This window comes from Octodon degus, unplaced genomic scaffold (genome assembly GCF_000260255.1).
Source record: "Octodon degus isolate 3935 unplaced genomic scaffold, OctDeg1.0 scaffold00017, whole genome shotgun sequence".
Lineage (NCBI taxonomy): Eukaryota > Metazoa > Chordata > Mammalia > Rodentia > Octodontidae > Octodon > Octodon degus.
This window is the reverse complement of record NW_004524593.1, coordinates 4715158-4732506: the sequence shown is the minus strand read 5'-3', so window position 1 is coordinate 4732506 and position 17349 is coordinate 4715158. Positions and strand designations below refer to the sequence as shown.

General features: G+C 41.3%; 1 pseudogene; it reads left to right on the top strand.

Moving 5' to 3' along the window:
- Nucleotides 1–4262: 4262 nt before the first annotated feature.
- On the top strand, nucleotides 4263–8743 carry LOC101584485 (annotated as a pseudogene).
- Nucleotides 8744–17349: the final 8606 nt, after the last annotated feature.

Below are 17349 nucleotides of genomic sequence, written 5' to 3'. Positions count from 1 at the left end.
AGTCTCAATACTAGTGATAAAGCTATCTATCATAATAAATCAGCAAGTATCAACATAGAAAACAAAGTGACAAGGTGCTGAGTTAAAATGTGACCCAAGACCTCCATCCCACCCAGACAAACTTGTTTTAGTGTCACCATCAAGAGGTTTTCCTTTGCTTTTCTTTGGAATAGTATGTGGCAATGGAAATGCTTGATCTGTGAAAGTTGGAAGAATTCTCCAGAGCACCTTGCACCCAGAGTTTGCTTGCTTGCTCGCTTGCTTGCCTTTCTTTCTTTTTCTTTCTTTCTTTCTTTCTTTCTTTCTTTCTTTCTTTCTTTCTTTCTTTCTTTCTTTCTTTCTTTTCTTTCTTTCTTCCTTTCTTCATCCCTCCCTTCCTTCCTTCCATTCTTTTCTTTCTTTCTTTCTTTCTTTCTTTCTTTCTTTCTTTCTTTCTTTCTTTCTTCTGTCTTTTGATGTATTTAGTACGAGGTCTACCTATGCAGATTGGACTCATGATGATCTTCCTATTTTCAGCCTTCCCAGTGCTGGGATTACAGGCATGCATCACCACGCCCAGACTCAGTTGCCAGCTCAGTGTGCCCCAGGGCAGCGCAGCATGCAGGACCAAGGCTTGAAACCCACAAGTACTCATTTGTACAACATTAGGACGTTTTAAACTCTTCTGCTGGGGTATATACTCATGACCTCTGCATTATTTCCTTTATTATTTTCATTTTTTAAATTTGTTATTTTAAAAATTAATCTTTAGAATATTTATTAGAGCAATGCATTTGTGAAGGCTTCACTTGCAGTTATGAAGTCAAATATTCAAAACGAAAGAATTTGTTTTTATGAGTATGTCAAATCTTAAATCCTGAATGCCTTCTGTCACTTTTAAAATCTTTCTTAAGCTAACGTTTTTTCTTCTTTAAGTGAATGAGATAAGCAAGATTTAGCCCTAGCATGGTTGAAAGTAACCAGATGCCAAGGAGATAATGGGTTGTTTAAGAGTAGGTTCTCCTATTTGCCCTTTTCCTTTTTAAACTGAGTTTGGCACTGGACAGATCACAAGCTCACTGAGTATGAGGTTCCTCAAAGGGTTGTTCCAAGTATACTAGCAGGCAGGCATCGTATTCCTAGTATGTGGTTCACCTCAGTGTAAGTCCTAATGTCTGGATGCTCAGGGTTCTCATCCCTGGCTTCCATTAGTCTACCAGCCGGGGTCGAGAGCAGACCATTCTGGTTGTAAGGATGCATCACCTGCGATCTTAGTGTACACTGTCGTGAAAGGTCAGCAAGGAGTTTTTTTGTGTATTTGTGCCAGGGATTGAACTCCAAACCTTGCACTTTCCAGGCAGGTATTTATACCACTGAGCTGTAACCCAAAGCCAGCAAGAAATTTTACCTTTTCTGTGTCTTTTAAGGTTAATTTATATTAAAGATTACTTATGACCACCAGGGAAGATTTTTTTGGAGAAGCTCTTACTGGATTTTTCTGACCGGTGTTTCCCACATAATGATACACTAGACACTAGCTAATCATTTGTTCCTATCTAGCTCCTAGGACCTGTCAACTATAGCTTCTCTGCTGAGCCCTTCCTGCTCCCAGCAGGCAGCCTTACTGGAGAGCACCAAATCTATCTCCTGCCAGAAGCCTGTAGTGTGTCATCTGTACTTTGTCTCCAAAAAAATTTGGAATGCTGCCCAGTCCAAACAGGATACCAGACTCCTTGTTCACACTATCAGAGTAGCCAGAAAGCCTTTGTCTCAATGCTTACATTTCCTTACATTTTTAAAAATTCTATATTTAATTCTCTGCAGAGCTGGGGAGCCATTTGCAAAAGAACCAATCTCAGGCATTAGGCCATTGATACTTGCCCCATAAGCTCTGTATTTTGTAGTCACAGCCTGGTGAGACCTAGCCCTTGTAAATACACTAGATTCATATTCTCAATACTTGGGCACTGAATTTAGTGTATTTTTTTGAATAGTATCAAAAATTTACAAAATTATATTTTCTAATTGGTTTTAGAGGAAACATAATACTCTTTGAATAGATTATAGGAAAATAAATGTGTTAATGGAGAAATCCCAGCATTCTAGGAGCCAGGTCAAGGCAGAAGGATCTCAAGTTCAAGACCACCCTGAGCAACTTCATGTCTTAGCAGCCCTTGTCTCAGAATAAAAACAGGGCTGAAGACCTAATTCAGTGTGAAGGCCTTGATTTCACTACCCAGTAGTGTGTGTGTGTGTGTGTGTGTGTGTGTGTGTGTGTGTGTGTGTATGCAGAGTGGTTGGGGATTAGTATAGGGAGCTTGAAATCACGAGAGGTCAGAGGAATTTTCAGTTTATGAAAAAGTACTAATACCTATAGTATGTAGTTATCAGTTAAGAATGTAAGTCCTTTGAAGGGGCATTTTGTTCAGTGGGACAAGGATATAATTTAATGAACACAATTGACTAGTCAGGGTCCGCCATATCTTTAAGGGGTCAGCAGGTCTACAATGTTAAATTCTAAGAACCAGGCAAAGATCAGGGGAAATGAATAGTATTAATACCAGCAGTAAAAGACAAATCTTTTCTCCAGGAGCAGGCAATCAGAGTTCTTATTTATTGGGGGTTTATGGAACATTAAAAAAGGAGGTACAAAAATGACTCAAAATCCCCACATGAAAAAGAATATGATTTGAGGAGGTTGAAATGCTAATGTACACCAGACAGATCAAAGAAGCTGTTCTTTAAAATAACAATGTCACAACAGAGAACGGAAATTGTGGCTCTTCTTTCCCCTCAAGAACCTCTAATCTCCCCCCCCCCCAAAGCCTCCAGAAAATATATCTATCTACAGGAGCCCCACCCCTGCTGTGTTACATCTGGTCTTGGACCTCTGTGTCTGAGAGCAATGGAACTTGTCAAGTTGCTCAAAAATAACTGAAATTTTTACCACAAGCCATATTTCCTATACCCGGGCTGCCTGCCGTCTAGTCCAGTGCTGCCTGCTATGGGTTTATATTTCCATTCTGCAGTATTTCTGGAAGAGGAGTAGTGTAACTAAGAGATGATCTGTTGAATGAAATTTAAGGAGTGAGACTTACTTGCTCTCTAGTGATTTTGCTGAGAAACGCTAATTTCATACCTCTGTTAAGAGGAATTATAAGTGCACAAACCTCCACTAGTACTTAAGGTGTGCTACTTGCCCCCATATTTGTAATTTATTTATGCTCATCATATGTTTTTCAGTTCCAGAGCTCTTAATGAAATTATCTTTTGAGCTCTGTCTTAAAGATTCAGAAGCTTACCAAGAAATAGAAACAGTGGTGATGGATATTGTCAGGGAAGGATATGAGTTAGGAGTGGGCAGCAGGAGGGAATTTCATCCAGAAAGAGCCAAAAAATCCAAAAGTGCAAAGTGAAATGAGCTTCAGTGCGACAACTAGTCATTGACTTCGTGGATCTCAAATTTATTTTCCAGGTTGGAGGCAAATTATATTTTTCTCTCTCCTTTTAAGAAGATGCAGTTGCAGAGTTGTCATCATCAGTTGTTCTGTTTACAAAGGTTGGCAGGTGTGGGATCTCCAAGGTACTGTCTAGCCCTTTGTAATAGGCCTATCCTTGAGATGACAGCTATGTCATATTCAGGAAGTAACTCTTGCCCAAGGCCCTGGATTCTTACTAATGTTGTTTTGGGCTCATTAAAAGAGACTCATATTTCTATTCTAGCTCAGATACAAAAAGAACCTGCACAAGGACAGGACGTTTTATGTCAAATTACATAAAAGTGATCCAGACAAATGGGACTCTCAAGAGAAAGTTCAAAAGACAAAAAACCATGAGGCAAACTCACCAAAATGTGTCTAACTGCAAGGCCCTCTTTTTTCCTCTGCAGGAAGTTAAATGAGAAATAAGGACCTTGGAGCAACAGTGACAGTTCACCGATGACAAAATCAAGAAGAATAACAATATCCCATCTCATCCTGGGAAGGTAAGAAGAGTATCACCACAAAGGGTAGAATAATGGCTCTCTCAAGCTGACTCGGAGCAAACTATCTGGGCAATATTTTGAACAGTAAAGCTTCTAATGATCTGTGTCACAATTGCTAATTTAAGATGGCAGGGCGAAAAGTATTTAAAATACCTTTAGCTCCATCCCAGAAAGCAGAGCTGGCGTAGCATTCCTCTCCCCAGCGTAAGAGAGCAGATCTGTGATGCAGGAGGGGCATCCTACCCCAGGGTAGCACAACAGAGATAGCGGAGGCAAAAACCAACCAACCAGATCCTGGATGAAGACACCTGGAGTAAGAAGAGAGCCACCAGATCCCATGAGTGTCCACATTAAGTCCAACAGCCCTCTTGAACCACTGCCCTGCGGCCTCTATCCAGCAGAGAACAGGGCTGTCTCATTGCCATCTACTAGTGAGACCAACGACACACCTTGGCTTAAACAATAACCACAGTGTGGGGGGAATGAACAGAGGGTCCTGGAGTCCAAGGAAGGCACCTCAACGGCCTGTAGACTCTATAAAGGTAAGCATAGAAAATCATTTCTGAAGCGCAAGGGCCTGAGTTCAATCCCCGGTTCTGCCAAAAACAAAACAAAACAAAACAAAACAAAACAAAAAAAAACCATTTCTGGCTAGATCCCAAAACCACAGGTTGTGGAAAGAAACAATTCATTCAATAATGCAGTTTTTTTTTTTCTTTTTTCTTTTTCTATTTTGTATTATTTTTATCTTTTTTTCATTGGGTTTTTCAGAATTGGGGTTTTTAATCCCACTTAATATTTTCTCTTCTTTTTTTACTTTTATTGTTTTCCCTTCCAATTTTTTTCTTATTTCCTGTTGGCTGTTTATTTTCATTCTTTTTCTCATTTATTCTTTCCTTTAACTGTTCTCTATCACTCTGAATTTTCTTTTACTCCTTAATAGAACCCCTATCTTACTTTCTCTCCTCCTCATTTCCCACTGATTCCCGCTTTTCAAATTTTGCCTTTTGTTTCATTCCCCAGATACCCAATCCCTTCACATGTACTAATGTAACTATAAAGCTTTATGAATCTGTAGGTCGTTAATTTTATGATGTTACCATTGAAGAGCATGCTATTGTTAGTAGAGATAGTGTCCCACTGAATAGATATCTACTGTAGGTCAGTATTTGGTTTGTCTTACTGTTTATAATTACAGAGCTCTTTTCTGCAGACAAGGTTGACACTTTATATAGTCCTTAGAGGTTGCCAATATTCAGTATGTATTTAGTGTCATAATTGATGCTGGTTTTATTACTGTAGCAACCACGTCATAGCTGTTGCTATTCATTGATTTTCTTGAGGTGCCAATATCTACATTGCCTAACAGTCACTAATAATACTGTGGCCATTCCAGAAGAACTGAGCATTGTGACAAAGCCACTGCAACCTCCAACCTCCAGTAATCAGAGGTGGTTAGATTCTGGACAAAGGCAAAGGCCAGTAGTTAGCTATGCCCAGAGAATGTCAGAGAAAAGTAAGTATTAACTAAAGAGGCCTCCATACTAGAAATTAAACTTTCCACTACAGTAAACCCACAGAACTCAACACAGAACAAACAAATGCAGAATAGAAACCTGAGAAGACAGCAAAATGCCTCCAAAAGCTCCGAGAGCCCCCAAGATGATCCATGGGACATCAAAGGGGGGGGAGGAAACCAAAAGGCTTAAATTATCCAAAATGTTATCAGAAAAGATAACAAAGCAGTTCAACAAGGCAATTGACTAGCTCACAGAACACATAAATAAGAAGATATTGGGCCAATTAATATCATTAATAGAAGAGCTAGACAAAATGATACAAAAAGGGGCCAGGGAGATAGCTCAGTAGAATAAGCACTTGCCTAGCAAGTGCAAGGGCCTGAGTTCAATCCCCTGTTCTGCAAAAAAAAAAAAAAAAAAAAAAGGCAAAACATGCATGACCAGTATAGAAAGGATTGGAGTCCTCAAATAGGCTCCAAATAGAAATTCAGAAGGCAAAAAATTCTGTTGAAAGTATTGACAGGGCTGGGGAGATAGCTCAGCAGTGTAAGCACCTGCCTGGCAAGTGGAAGGACCCAAGTTCAATCCCTGGTACCTCATGCCATGCTGGCCTTGAGCCCCAGGCACACTGTGCCAGCCACAACTGGACATGGTGGCACACACTTGTAATCCCAGTGCTGGGAAGGCTGAGACAGGAGGATCACTATGAGTCCAAGCTGCATAGTGAGACTCTGTACTAAATAAATAAATGTATTATTATTGACAGTCTTAGAACTAGATGACAGGGCTGTTGTCAAGGACATCTTAAAAGCAAAAAAGTAAGGTTCAACAACTAGTAATACAAAGAAGACTAAGATTAATTGTAATTAGTAAAAAATGGGAAGACTGCACAAATGCCCTAAAAAACCTGTTTGCTTAAATAATAGCTAAAAACTTTTAAAATAAGGTAAAACAATTTAATATCCAGGTAAGTGAGGCATATGTAAGTCTAAATAGCTGTGACCGGATAAGAACTTCCTCATGACACATCATAGTCAAAATCTCAGAAGCCCAACATAAGAACAGAATCTTAAAAGCAGTTAGAAAAAAGGAATGAATCACTTATAAAGGAAACCTATTAGAACTACAACAGACTTCTCAACACAATCCTTAAAAGCCAGGAGAGCTTGGCACGAAGTGTTTCAAACTCTAAGAGAAAACTTAATTTCCAACCCAGGCCAACATATCCTACAAAACTATCTTTCAAATTTGATAGCGATAGGGCAGGCCAAATAGCTCAGCGGATTAAAGCACCTGCAAGCAGGTGTTCAATCCCTGGTCCTACTGAGCTGGCCCCGCCCCCAGGGCGCACTGAGACAGCAGTTGAGACTGGGTATGGTGGTGCATGCCTGTAATCCTAGCCCTTGGGAGGCTGCCAACAGGTGGATCACTAGAGTCCAATCTAGTAGTGAGATCCTGAACACCCTGTAGACCCTTCCCTAAAATAAATAAATTGAATAGAGAAATAAGATACTTTTAGTATCTTATTTCAGTGCCTAAAGAAATTCATAACCATGAAACCAGCCTTCTGAAGAATACTGAATGTTACCCTAGAAAGAGCCAATGAAGCTAGTAATGACAAGATGTCTAATTGAAAGGATAAACAAGGCTGGGTAGATAGCTTGTGGTCTAGGCACCTGCCTAGCAAGTACAATGACCTGAGTTTGATCCCCTAAATGCTGTGCCAACCCTGAAACTGGGTGTGGTGGTGCATGCTTGTAATCCCAGCACTAAGGGAAGCTGAGACAGGTCGATGACTACGAGTCTGAACTGCATAGCAAAACCCTGTATCAAATAAATAAATATTTTTTGAAAAAAAGAGAATAAACCAAGTAAAGTGAGCAGTTAAATAGAAGTGGAAGACGGAATCAACAACAGGAAAATAAGACAATGACAGGAATAATTCAATACTCAGTAATAAACTCAGTACTTAATACTGAGTACTCAACACTCAGCAATACCCAATACTCAATAACTCAGTAATAACTCTCAATGCAAATGGTCCCAATTTCCCAATCAAAAGACACAGACTGGCAGAATGGATAAAGATAACAGTATGTTGCACACGAGAAACACATTTAATCCTCCCCCAAGAAACTCATAGACTAAACATCAAAAGATGGAAAACAATATATAATAGGTACCCCCACAACATTAGGTATAAATATCTTATATTCAAATGAAGTAGACTTCAAGTCAAAACTGATCAAATGAGGCAAAGGTTTTTATATATTGGTTAAGAGAACCACACAACAGAAGGAGGTAACCATGATTAACATGTCTTCACTGAACAACTGGGCACTCAGCTTCATAAAACAAGTACTCCTGGACATTAATAATAAGATAAACATCAATGCATTTATACTGGGGACCTTGAATACCTCACTATCACAGATAGATCAGCTAGACAAAAACTCAACAGAGAAGTATCAGAGTTGGTCTTCAGTCACCTGTGTTTCAAAGAGTGGTGCATGTAGTTTACCTGAGCAGTGTGAAGTGTGGGGCATCAAACTTCCTGATCTTTTGCTCTGCAGATACCTACAGAGACCTGAAAAGCCCCACTGGCCTACAGGTGCTAACGATTACCTGGTGGACAAGAGCTACATCAAGGATATGTGCCCTCACAAGCAAATACAGTGTTTGAAGCAGTCTTTGGCCCACCCACCACCTGCCACCTTGTGTCATGTCCCACATTGATAAAATCACATCAAGTCTTGTAAAAATGAAAAGGACAGCCTGTCAGGAGTGAAGAAGTCTTTAGGCAAGTATGGCTCAGCCAACTTGGAAGACACCACAGGAAATGGAGCTACAAATAGGAAAGATGATGACTATATTGATCTCTTTGGATTGAGGAGGAGGAAGGCAAAGAAGCTAAGAGAGGATTGACTCGCACAGGATACATCCAAGAAAGTCATAAAGCCTGCACTGTTGGCAAGTCTTCCAGCTTACTAGATGTGAAACGTTGGGCTAATGAGGCAGATACGGCGAAATAGAGGAGTGTGCCTGAAGCATTCAGACAGATGGCTTAGTCTAGGGTTCTCCTAACTAGTTCCAGTGCGATATGAAATTTAAGAACTTCAAATATGAAGTTGAAGGTAAGAAAGGTGGAACAGATATGCTAGAGGAGCACATCACTGCTTTTGAAGTGTATGGGCAGTGTATGGATATGGCTGCTTTTAACAAGACTAGAAATTTATCCTGGATTATTGTACTTCAGTAAAAGGTTGAAAGATATTTTTTAAAAAGAAAGAAATCTTAAAATTGAATAAACTTTTTGAACCATTAGGCTTAATAGATACCTACATAACGTTCCATCCAACAACAGGATGCGCGCTTCCAGTAGCACATGAAACTTTCTGCAAAATATACCACATACTAGCCAATAAATCATCCTGAAATAAGTGTGAAGGAATTGAAATTATACCATTATCAGATCATGCCATAATGAAGTTAGAAATCAATCACAAAAGAAAACACAGGAATTATGCATATGCATGGAAATTAAACATATACTTTTAATTTCACAATGGGCTAAAGAAAAAAAATCAAGGAAAAAAATAAGATAGTTTCTAGATCTAAATGTGAATGTTAGTACAACATATCAAAAAACTTGTGGAACACAATGAAAGCAGCCCACAAAATAGAGCAAGCCCATATAAACACCCTAACAGTGCACTTCAAGGTCCTAGAAAAAAACAAGAAAAATCCAAACTGTAAGCTAGTGCAAGAAAGGAAATTATAAAAATCAATGCAGAAATCGCAATGAAATTATGACATTGAGACAAAAACACAAAAAATTAATTAATCTAAGGTTGGTTCTTTGAAAGAGAGAAAATAAATAGATGCTTAGCCAATCTGAGAGGGAGGGAGGGTGAGAGGGAGGCAGAGAGAGAGGAGAGACAGACAGAGATAGAGAGGAGAGAGAGCCAAATGAATGCAATTAGAAATGAAAAAGTGAAATTGTAATGGACACTGCCAAAATAAGAACATTATTAAGAGTTTGCAGAGACATCCAATTGCCAGCTTTTACGATATCCCTTTCCAGATAATACTGAGGCAATGCCTAGAACTTGCTAAACCTAGTCACCTTGATTCCAGGAAAAGTAAAACCTCACACCCCACTGCACAAAGACCTCTCCCCTCATAAGCAGGAAGTGAATCTATGGGAATTGAGTTTCCTCTTAAGCTTTAAGGACCCCTTCAGAGCTAGGAAAATAAAACTGAAATAATGATCTACCAGACTCTACCCCACCTCATCTAGTCCAGAAAAATGGCCTCATTCTTTGGTGAGCAGGCTGGTCTGAACTCCTTCAGTTGCTTAAATTGGTGTCATTTTCCTAGTTTCCCTTTGTTTCTAACTCTGCCTAGTTAATCTGCCAACACCTCACACTGATATGTCCTGGAATCCTCTCCCACCCTCCACCCTCCACCCCAGCCTAAGGCAAAAACTCACTTGTTAGGCTAAATTGAGGTCCTTATCTCCTCCTTAGGGGACCATATTAGACCCTATCTAGTTATAATTCATTGTCTCCACTTCAGAACTGTGAGTTTTAGATATTCTGCAATAAAATTAATCTGAGTATGACATTAAAAAAAGGAATAAGCCAAGCTGACATTTTCCTGATTCTTTGTCCATAGCTCCTAAAACCCATGGAATCCTCGTAAAGTGGTAAGAATGATTTTTGTATGCCAGTGAATGACTGGTGGCTGGGATGCCCATAGATCTGTTAAGGATGGAGGCTGGGCACCAAAGGACTAATGCAGATCAGAGGGTTGAAGCTAAGCCCTGCTTCCTGGCCTTGGGAGGGGACTGGAGCTACAAATGAGTTACACTCCAATTGCCAATGATGAAGCCAATCCTGTGTAAGCAGTGACGCATCTTTAAAACCTGCAAGTGACTGGTTTCAGAGATCTCCTTGGTTGGCGAAAGTATCCATGTGCCTGGATGGTGAATCACTCTGACTCTAAGGGGAAAGAAGCCTCTGCACTAGAAACTCTCACTTCTCACTTTATGAGCCATGTCATCTACCTCTTAATCCATATCTTTTATAATCTTATGGCCCATAAAGTGGTAAATAGAAGCACAGTCATCCTTCCCTCAGGATCTTCAGAGGCTCTGGCTCTAGGACTCACAAAAATCTATAGATGCTCAAATCCCTTATATATAAAATGGCACAGTGTCTGCATATAACCTATACATATCCTCTTGTGTACTTCAAGTCACCTCTTAGTCTGTAGGCCTCAGAGTAATCGGGCATCTTATGTGATGACTGGCTTCTTAGAAGCTGGCTTTGTCACCCCACCCCCCCAGTCTGTTACACAGCAACAGCTCAGATTCACATAGGACATGAACATCTATTGAGAAGCATGACTTGCCTGGAGTTTGTTCTGGAGACTCACTATCATGGAAGGGTTTTTCAAGCCACATTCTTTTCCTTTTCTTTTTTTTTTTTTTTTAGATAGTATCTTGCTGCATGGCCTAGGCTGATTTCAAACTTGTGGCAGTCCTCCTGTCTCAGCCTCCTGGTGCTGAGATTACAGGCATACACCACCATGCCCAGCTCAAACCACACATTCTAATCCCAGGCAGGGTTACAAACTCATTTATCCACATGGACCTGGCAGGTGATAGTTGAATAAATAAGGTCTGCTGCAAGACAGGAGATGGGATGGGCTGAGGCCCTGGAAAACCCAGACCTTACTAAAGGGCAGCTGACTTTGCCTTGAAAGCTATGGGGCCCCTGATGCTGCATCTTCTGAACTTCCAAGGAGAATCAGCAATCTATGTTTTATATAAAATGTCCTGATCTCAGAAACATCGTATAAGGGAAGCAAAATGCTGGGTTTGGCCCTGGGCTGTCAGTTTGTGGACACTGTTCTCAGTCTCCAAGGTAATCTCCATGTCCATTAGCACAGCACACAGGGCCATCGTGCCTTGCGGGGGCAGTGTTGCCTGACCAGCTAAGCTCACTTCCCAGCCCTCTGCACCATGCATATTTATCAGTTTTTCCTATACGCCAAGCATGTTATAGGGGCTGGAGATGTAGCAGAGAACAAGACAGTCTTTAACCTCCTTATATTTTAATTGGAAGAGACAATCAATAAACAAAGCAATGTCTAAAATGTCAGATGGCACTACATACCATAGAGAAAAATATGGTGAGCTGAGCCCCAGCACAGCAGGTGGCAGGCCAGTCCTTGTTCTTGGCATGCCTTTCTGTCTGCCTTAAATGACGTTTTTACACTTTGCTGCATTCTGTACCTGTCACCTAGGACTTAGCTCTTTGTCACAACCTGTGAAGTTTTCATGTTATCCCTCACCCGGCCTGCTACTATGTGACAACCCTGCTTGCTTTCCAGATGCACATGCTGTTGCAACCATTTCTTAAGTTTATTTTTACCTTGGGTATCGCCCACTAGATGGTAATCTGAAGGCCTCAGCATTGCCTTAAATTTTCTATACATCTTTGTTGATCAAAGGAGCACCCTTTTTGTGAAGATCTGCGGGGAAGGAGTTGTTTGTTGGGAAAGAAATTCTTCTATGCTGTTTTTCCTTTCCCAATAAGAAAGGTTCTTTACCCTGCTGCCAAAATACAGAACTGTGCATGTTGTTACTTGAAGAGCCAATTTAAGGGAACTTGTGTATGTCCTACCATTTGAGGGCAGGTTTTTAATGAGTGTAAGGTATTGTCTTATATTTTCAATGATTCAGAGGAGCCCAGGGTACCTACACCTGGTGTAAGACCCTGACATACTCATTCTAGGTACATATTCATACACACATCATGCACATAAAAACATGCATGATGTTCACTCAGTGTACAGGTGGGGACCTAACTGCATTTACACCAATTTGGGTAAACAGGATGCATATCTAATTGACAGGCATCAAACATAAAAGCTGCCTCTGGCACAGTGCTATCTCTGCTCTGCATCTAACTTTCTCAGTGTTGTGCTTCTGTCTCATTCCTACTGCCTGAGTTTGCAGTGCTTCAAGCTGCCTTATCTAACATTGTGAGAACCCCACTGAGTATACATGGAGACCTACTGAGTTTTCTAGAAGACCTAGAGTTCGGGTTCATGACTCTGTGCACTGCTATCGCATGGAACAAAATGAGGCTGAGTTTCTGTTGCTCTGTGAAGCACACACATGTTCCACTGCACACTGGAACGCTTGAGCTCTTGAGCCTAACCGCAGAGTGCTGTGGGCAGATCAGCCTCTGATCTGTCTCATCTCTGGAAACCCTGAATTTCAAGCTGTGTCAGAGCCTCCCCAGAAGAAAGTGACCAATGATGAATCCTGGGAGGAGAGACACCACTCGGGCACCTGATGGCTGCCTGCGAAGCCTGTGCCTTGGACAATGGCTGAGAAAATGTGATCAACAGCAGGAGTCAGTTGTGCTTGCCTCACTGTTGAGACAGGAGCAGGGCATGAAAAAGGACAGTAGTCAGGGAGTGAGCTAACCATGGCTTGCAGGGATGTCCAGAAGTGCTGTGAAGATTCAGGTCATTTAGTGGATTTATGATTTCTCTTGAATTGGTTATTTGATTCACATATTCTTTTTGATAAGATGAGCCCTAGGTTGGTTGGCTGGTTTAGACATAAAAAAGAAGAGGAAATAATCGTTTAAATGCCATACCAAATTCAATCATCTCTACAAACTATTTTCTCAGCTCCCAATTCTGTCCATTTTTCCAACTTCAATCCAAATATGCTTTAACCCACTGTCAATGTGGAGGCTTCTTAGAGTGTTTTCCATGATTGTATAAAGACTTCTCAGCCCTGATGCAGTTTTTCAGGCTGTTCAACCCAAGTTTGAGGACTGGCTCTACTCCTCTTTATTTTCCTTATGTAGTTAAGTGTAGAACTTATCTCCAAGGAATTCAGTGATCAGTGGTAGAACCAATGGTAGATCTTTTAACCTCCCACCATCGTTTTGCCCATCCCTGCCAGCTAAGGTCTGGCATTAGACATAGACTGGAAAGGTTATATCCAGGCAGATCTTTTAATCCTATTGTAAGCAGATGAGGGCAGGCTCCCACAGTGTGCATTGTAGCTTGAGTTTCAAAAATGTGTTTGCAGTGGCTGCCCATAATGTTTATAGTTACAATTTTAGAGCTATACTGATGAAGTTTCCATTGATTGGCTGTGTATATTCCTTGAAGATGAAGACATCTTGCATTCCATTATGTTTCCAAAATGGCATCTGGGCTCAGTGTTCAGGAGTAGTCAGTAGAATGATTGATTAGCCTGTCTAGATTTGCAGGAGCTTATCAGTTTATGACTTGAGCCACCCCCAACTCTGGTTGTGGAGGAAGGACTGATGTTTAGAAAAAAAAATTCAGGAAAGGAAAAAGCATTGAAGGCATCTATTTAGAAAGGATTCACAGTAACACCAGAAGGTCTAATGATGTACCTCTGTTAAAGGGTTAACGTCTGCTCAAAGTGTTCTGGGTGAACACAGGGAGGGAGGCAATCACAGGACAAGAAAACGATTGAGCCCAGATGTCCATTATCAGGGAGGAAAGTCATGTTTCAGGAGAGAAAATATAGCTGATGACAAACTCCAATTTCAAGCATTTTGAGGTGCCTCTGAATTATAAATTGTATTCTGGGGACCTGGAAAGCATTGTGGGAGGCAGAGAGGGGAAACCTCATCAAAAGCAGTTTCATGTTCTCACATTGAACCTCAGTGGAATGTTTGATGGGTGGGAGGCTGATGTCAGCCTGGGATAAGTTCTCTCCTGGAAGCACTGCTTGGGGCCAGGACTGGTCTGGGTGGGAATGACCTTTCTTCTTCTCAGGAGCCAGCAGGACTCCTGTCTGCTACTGGAAATATGATAGCGGCCTTTCACAGAAGCTGTTACTCTCTTTCATCGTCCACTCAGTATCCAAGTTGCTGGTGTGTAGTAGATCTGTTCTGGCTTGTAAACAACATATGCCTGAGCCAAATAGGTTCACACTGACCATAGGGAAAAACTATGACTTCCACAGTTATAAAATTTGGGAATAGATTTCCCAGATTGGACTCAGATACTCAGATGAACTCCATGAGTCTGTTTTTGCCTGTTAGCCCTGCTACTTTCAGACTCCCTTGCAGGTAACTAGACAGGCAGTTCTAGGCTCTCTGTGTCATTAAAAAGCCCAGCTACTTCTTTTGCAGTGGCTCTTGCAGCAGTCCCAGAGCTGTTCAACTTGGCCTCATATCATCCAATAGCTGGGACCAGTAAGATTCATGGTGGTAATGGACCCATGTTGGAACTAGGAGGGGCCCAGGTGGTATCAGTTACAAGTTAACCACATGGCTGGTGAAAGGACAGATGCTTCTTTATGATGAACTAGCTTATTCAGATCAAAAATGGGATGGTGGTTACAGGGCAAGTTTATGTTATAATGAACAAGTGCTGTATTGGGATTCCTTTGTCTAAGGGTGTAAGTGTTTCTATAGAATCACAAATTTCACTTCACCTAAACTTTAAGGCTAGGCTCTTGAAATTTGATTTCCCCTTTTCCATGTCATATAGTAGCAAATTTCTAAACAAAAGTTGTATATTTTGTTGTGAAGGATAAATGCCATTTAATATGCTTTCAATTCATACAATAAAGAAGCACAATCTCTTGTTTCTCAGCTAAGGACAAACATGAAGTTTCTAAAGCCAATTGCTTGGCAACAGAATAACATCCTAGGTGTAAGTGAATAGAAGCAAAATACCACATTGCTGGAGCTCTGTGCCCAAGGCACTCAGGGTGCTCAGTGCTGCTGAGGAGAGGATGTGGCCTTGACTGATGTTGGAAGATTAGACATTTTCACTCTGCTTTGCCTCTCACAAAGGGATGAGTCTGAGTAATCCACTTTTTCCCTTGGCCTCAGTTTCCTTTCTCTCCAGTATAGATGGTTTCTTTTCTGAATAGTTTGATTTTTAGTTGACTGTCAAAATTCATAATGACACTGTGTTGTTAATCCTCAGGTCCAGTGTAGACCACAGTTTTGGGGACATTGTTAACTATCATGTGTCATATTACTGCCCACCAGCCATGATCCAGTACCCTCTGAATTCCTGGAGCATGGAGAACATAAAACAAGGTAGGAGAGGCATCCATACATAGAAACCTCTAAGTCTAACATATTCAAATTTACTCTTTTTCTGTCTGCGCTGAAACATTCTGTTACTGGAAATGATAGGCTGCCAGCCAGGGTGCTCAGTATAGTGCAGGAAGGTCCTTCCACATCTCAGCTTTACACCTGAACAATAAGGGACCACACTGCACTGAGACCAAGGGAAAAGTCTATGTCAGCCCAATGAATAAGTGAATGAATGAACCTATGACCAAGGGCTCAGATTACTTCTAGTTCTTTTTTTTCCCTCATAATCTTATTGATAAACAAATAGCAATGAGACAGTTTCAAATCAAATTGGTAGGACAGTTTCAATAATAACACATTGCATACATTCTTCCTAGTGGTTAATTGCTGTACAAGATGCAGACATGATATCCTATTTACAAACACCATTAGAACAAATCACTATTCATTAAGAGAATGTAACTATATATCTATCCTAACCACTTTGAATACACAGATACAAAATGGACATTCATCTGTCTACCCTTTTTTGTTAAGTTCCGTTATTTGAATATTATAGGTATGTAAACTCAGCAAAATATTCTAAAAGAGTGCAGTAGCCCATGATAGTATTGGGTCTTCCGTACTTCTAGTTCTAATTCCATGACTGAACACAGGAAGAAAAAGTGGTACCTAGACATAAGAAGGTGAGAAAAATTAAAGAACATGGAAAGGGATGAACTAGAGAAAGAAACTGGTGCAGAAGAGACATTTTGAAATGAAGAGGTCATGACACTGAGCTTCTGCCCCTTTTGCCTTCTGCAAAAGGATGTACCTCCTGCCACCCTTCTGACCACTTCCTCAGTGCCCTCACCTCCCCCCACCCTGAGGAAATGGGGCTGAATCAATAAAACAAAAAAGAGTGCCTGGGAAGTGAAACTGGATCCCTATCTGTATCCTTAGCTCTAACTCCTGATCCCCCTCAGCCCCTCAGCTTCCCTGCACCTGCTGCTGGTTGACCCAAGCACAGGGAGAATAAGCAGAAGTCTTTGCAACAGGGACACACACACATTTACATGTGCCAGAGCCTTGTGTGAGGCATGTGTTTGCCATGTTGGACAAAGGAAGGTGGAGAGCTGCAAAGAAGGATGAATTCAGAGACAGCACTTTAGCTCCCTCAGCTGAAATTCAACCCGCCTCTAAAGTGCCTCTTTTTATAGGCACAGGCAAGAGATGAGAGGGGCAAAGAGAATGGACCAGATGGGATGGTGAGATGCAGACGTTCACTTCTGCAGTGGCAGTGAGGGTGAGTTTCTAATGCTGGCAATAGAGGAGGCAGATTGGCCTTCACAGTGGCCAGGCAGGATGACAGAAGACATCTGGGGAGCTGTCCTGAGAGGCTTACAGAGACTTTGTCAGGGGGCTGCTTTGGGGACCTCAGGTAGCAGGTAGCAGGGAGGTGGCACAGAAAGGAAAGATTGGGACTTGAGATCAAGAAGACTAAAGATGAGGGTAGAGCACCAGTCTCAGATGAACCACAGGTGGGCTGTGACTCCTGGGAGGCTTGGATGATGAAGGTGTCTCCAGAAAATGCAAAGAACATGACATGGAAATCAAACCTCAACACCTGGAGGTCTGGGAGAAGGGCCCTCAGCAATGGAGGTGAGGCTTCATCCTGGGATTCCTGTTGCAGGACGCAGGTTTTCACGACTGATGTCCTCTTTGAGGAGCACTGAAATTGACTGTGTACATCTGGGTTGCC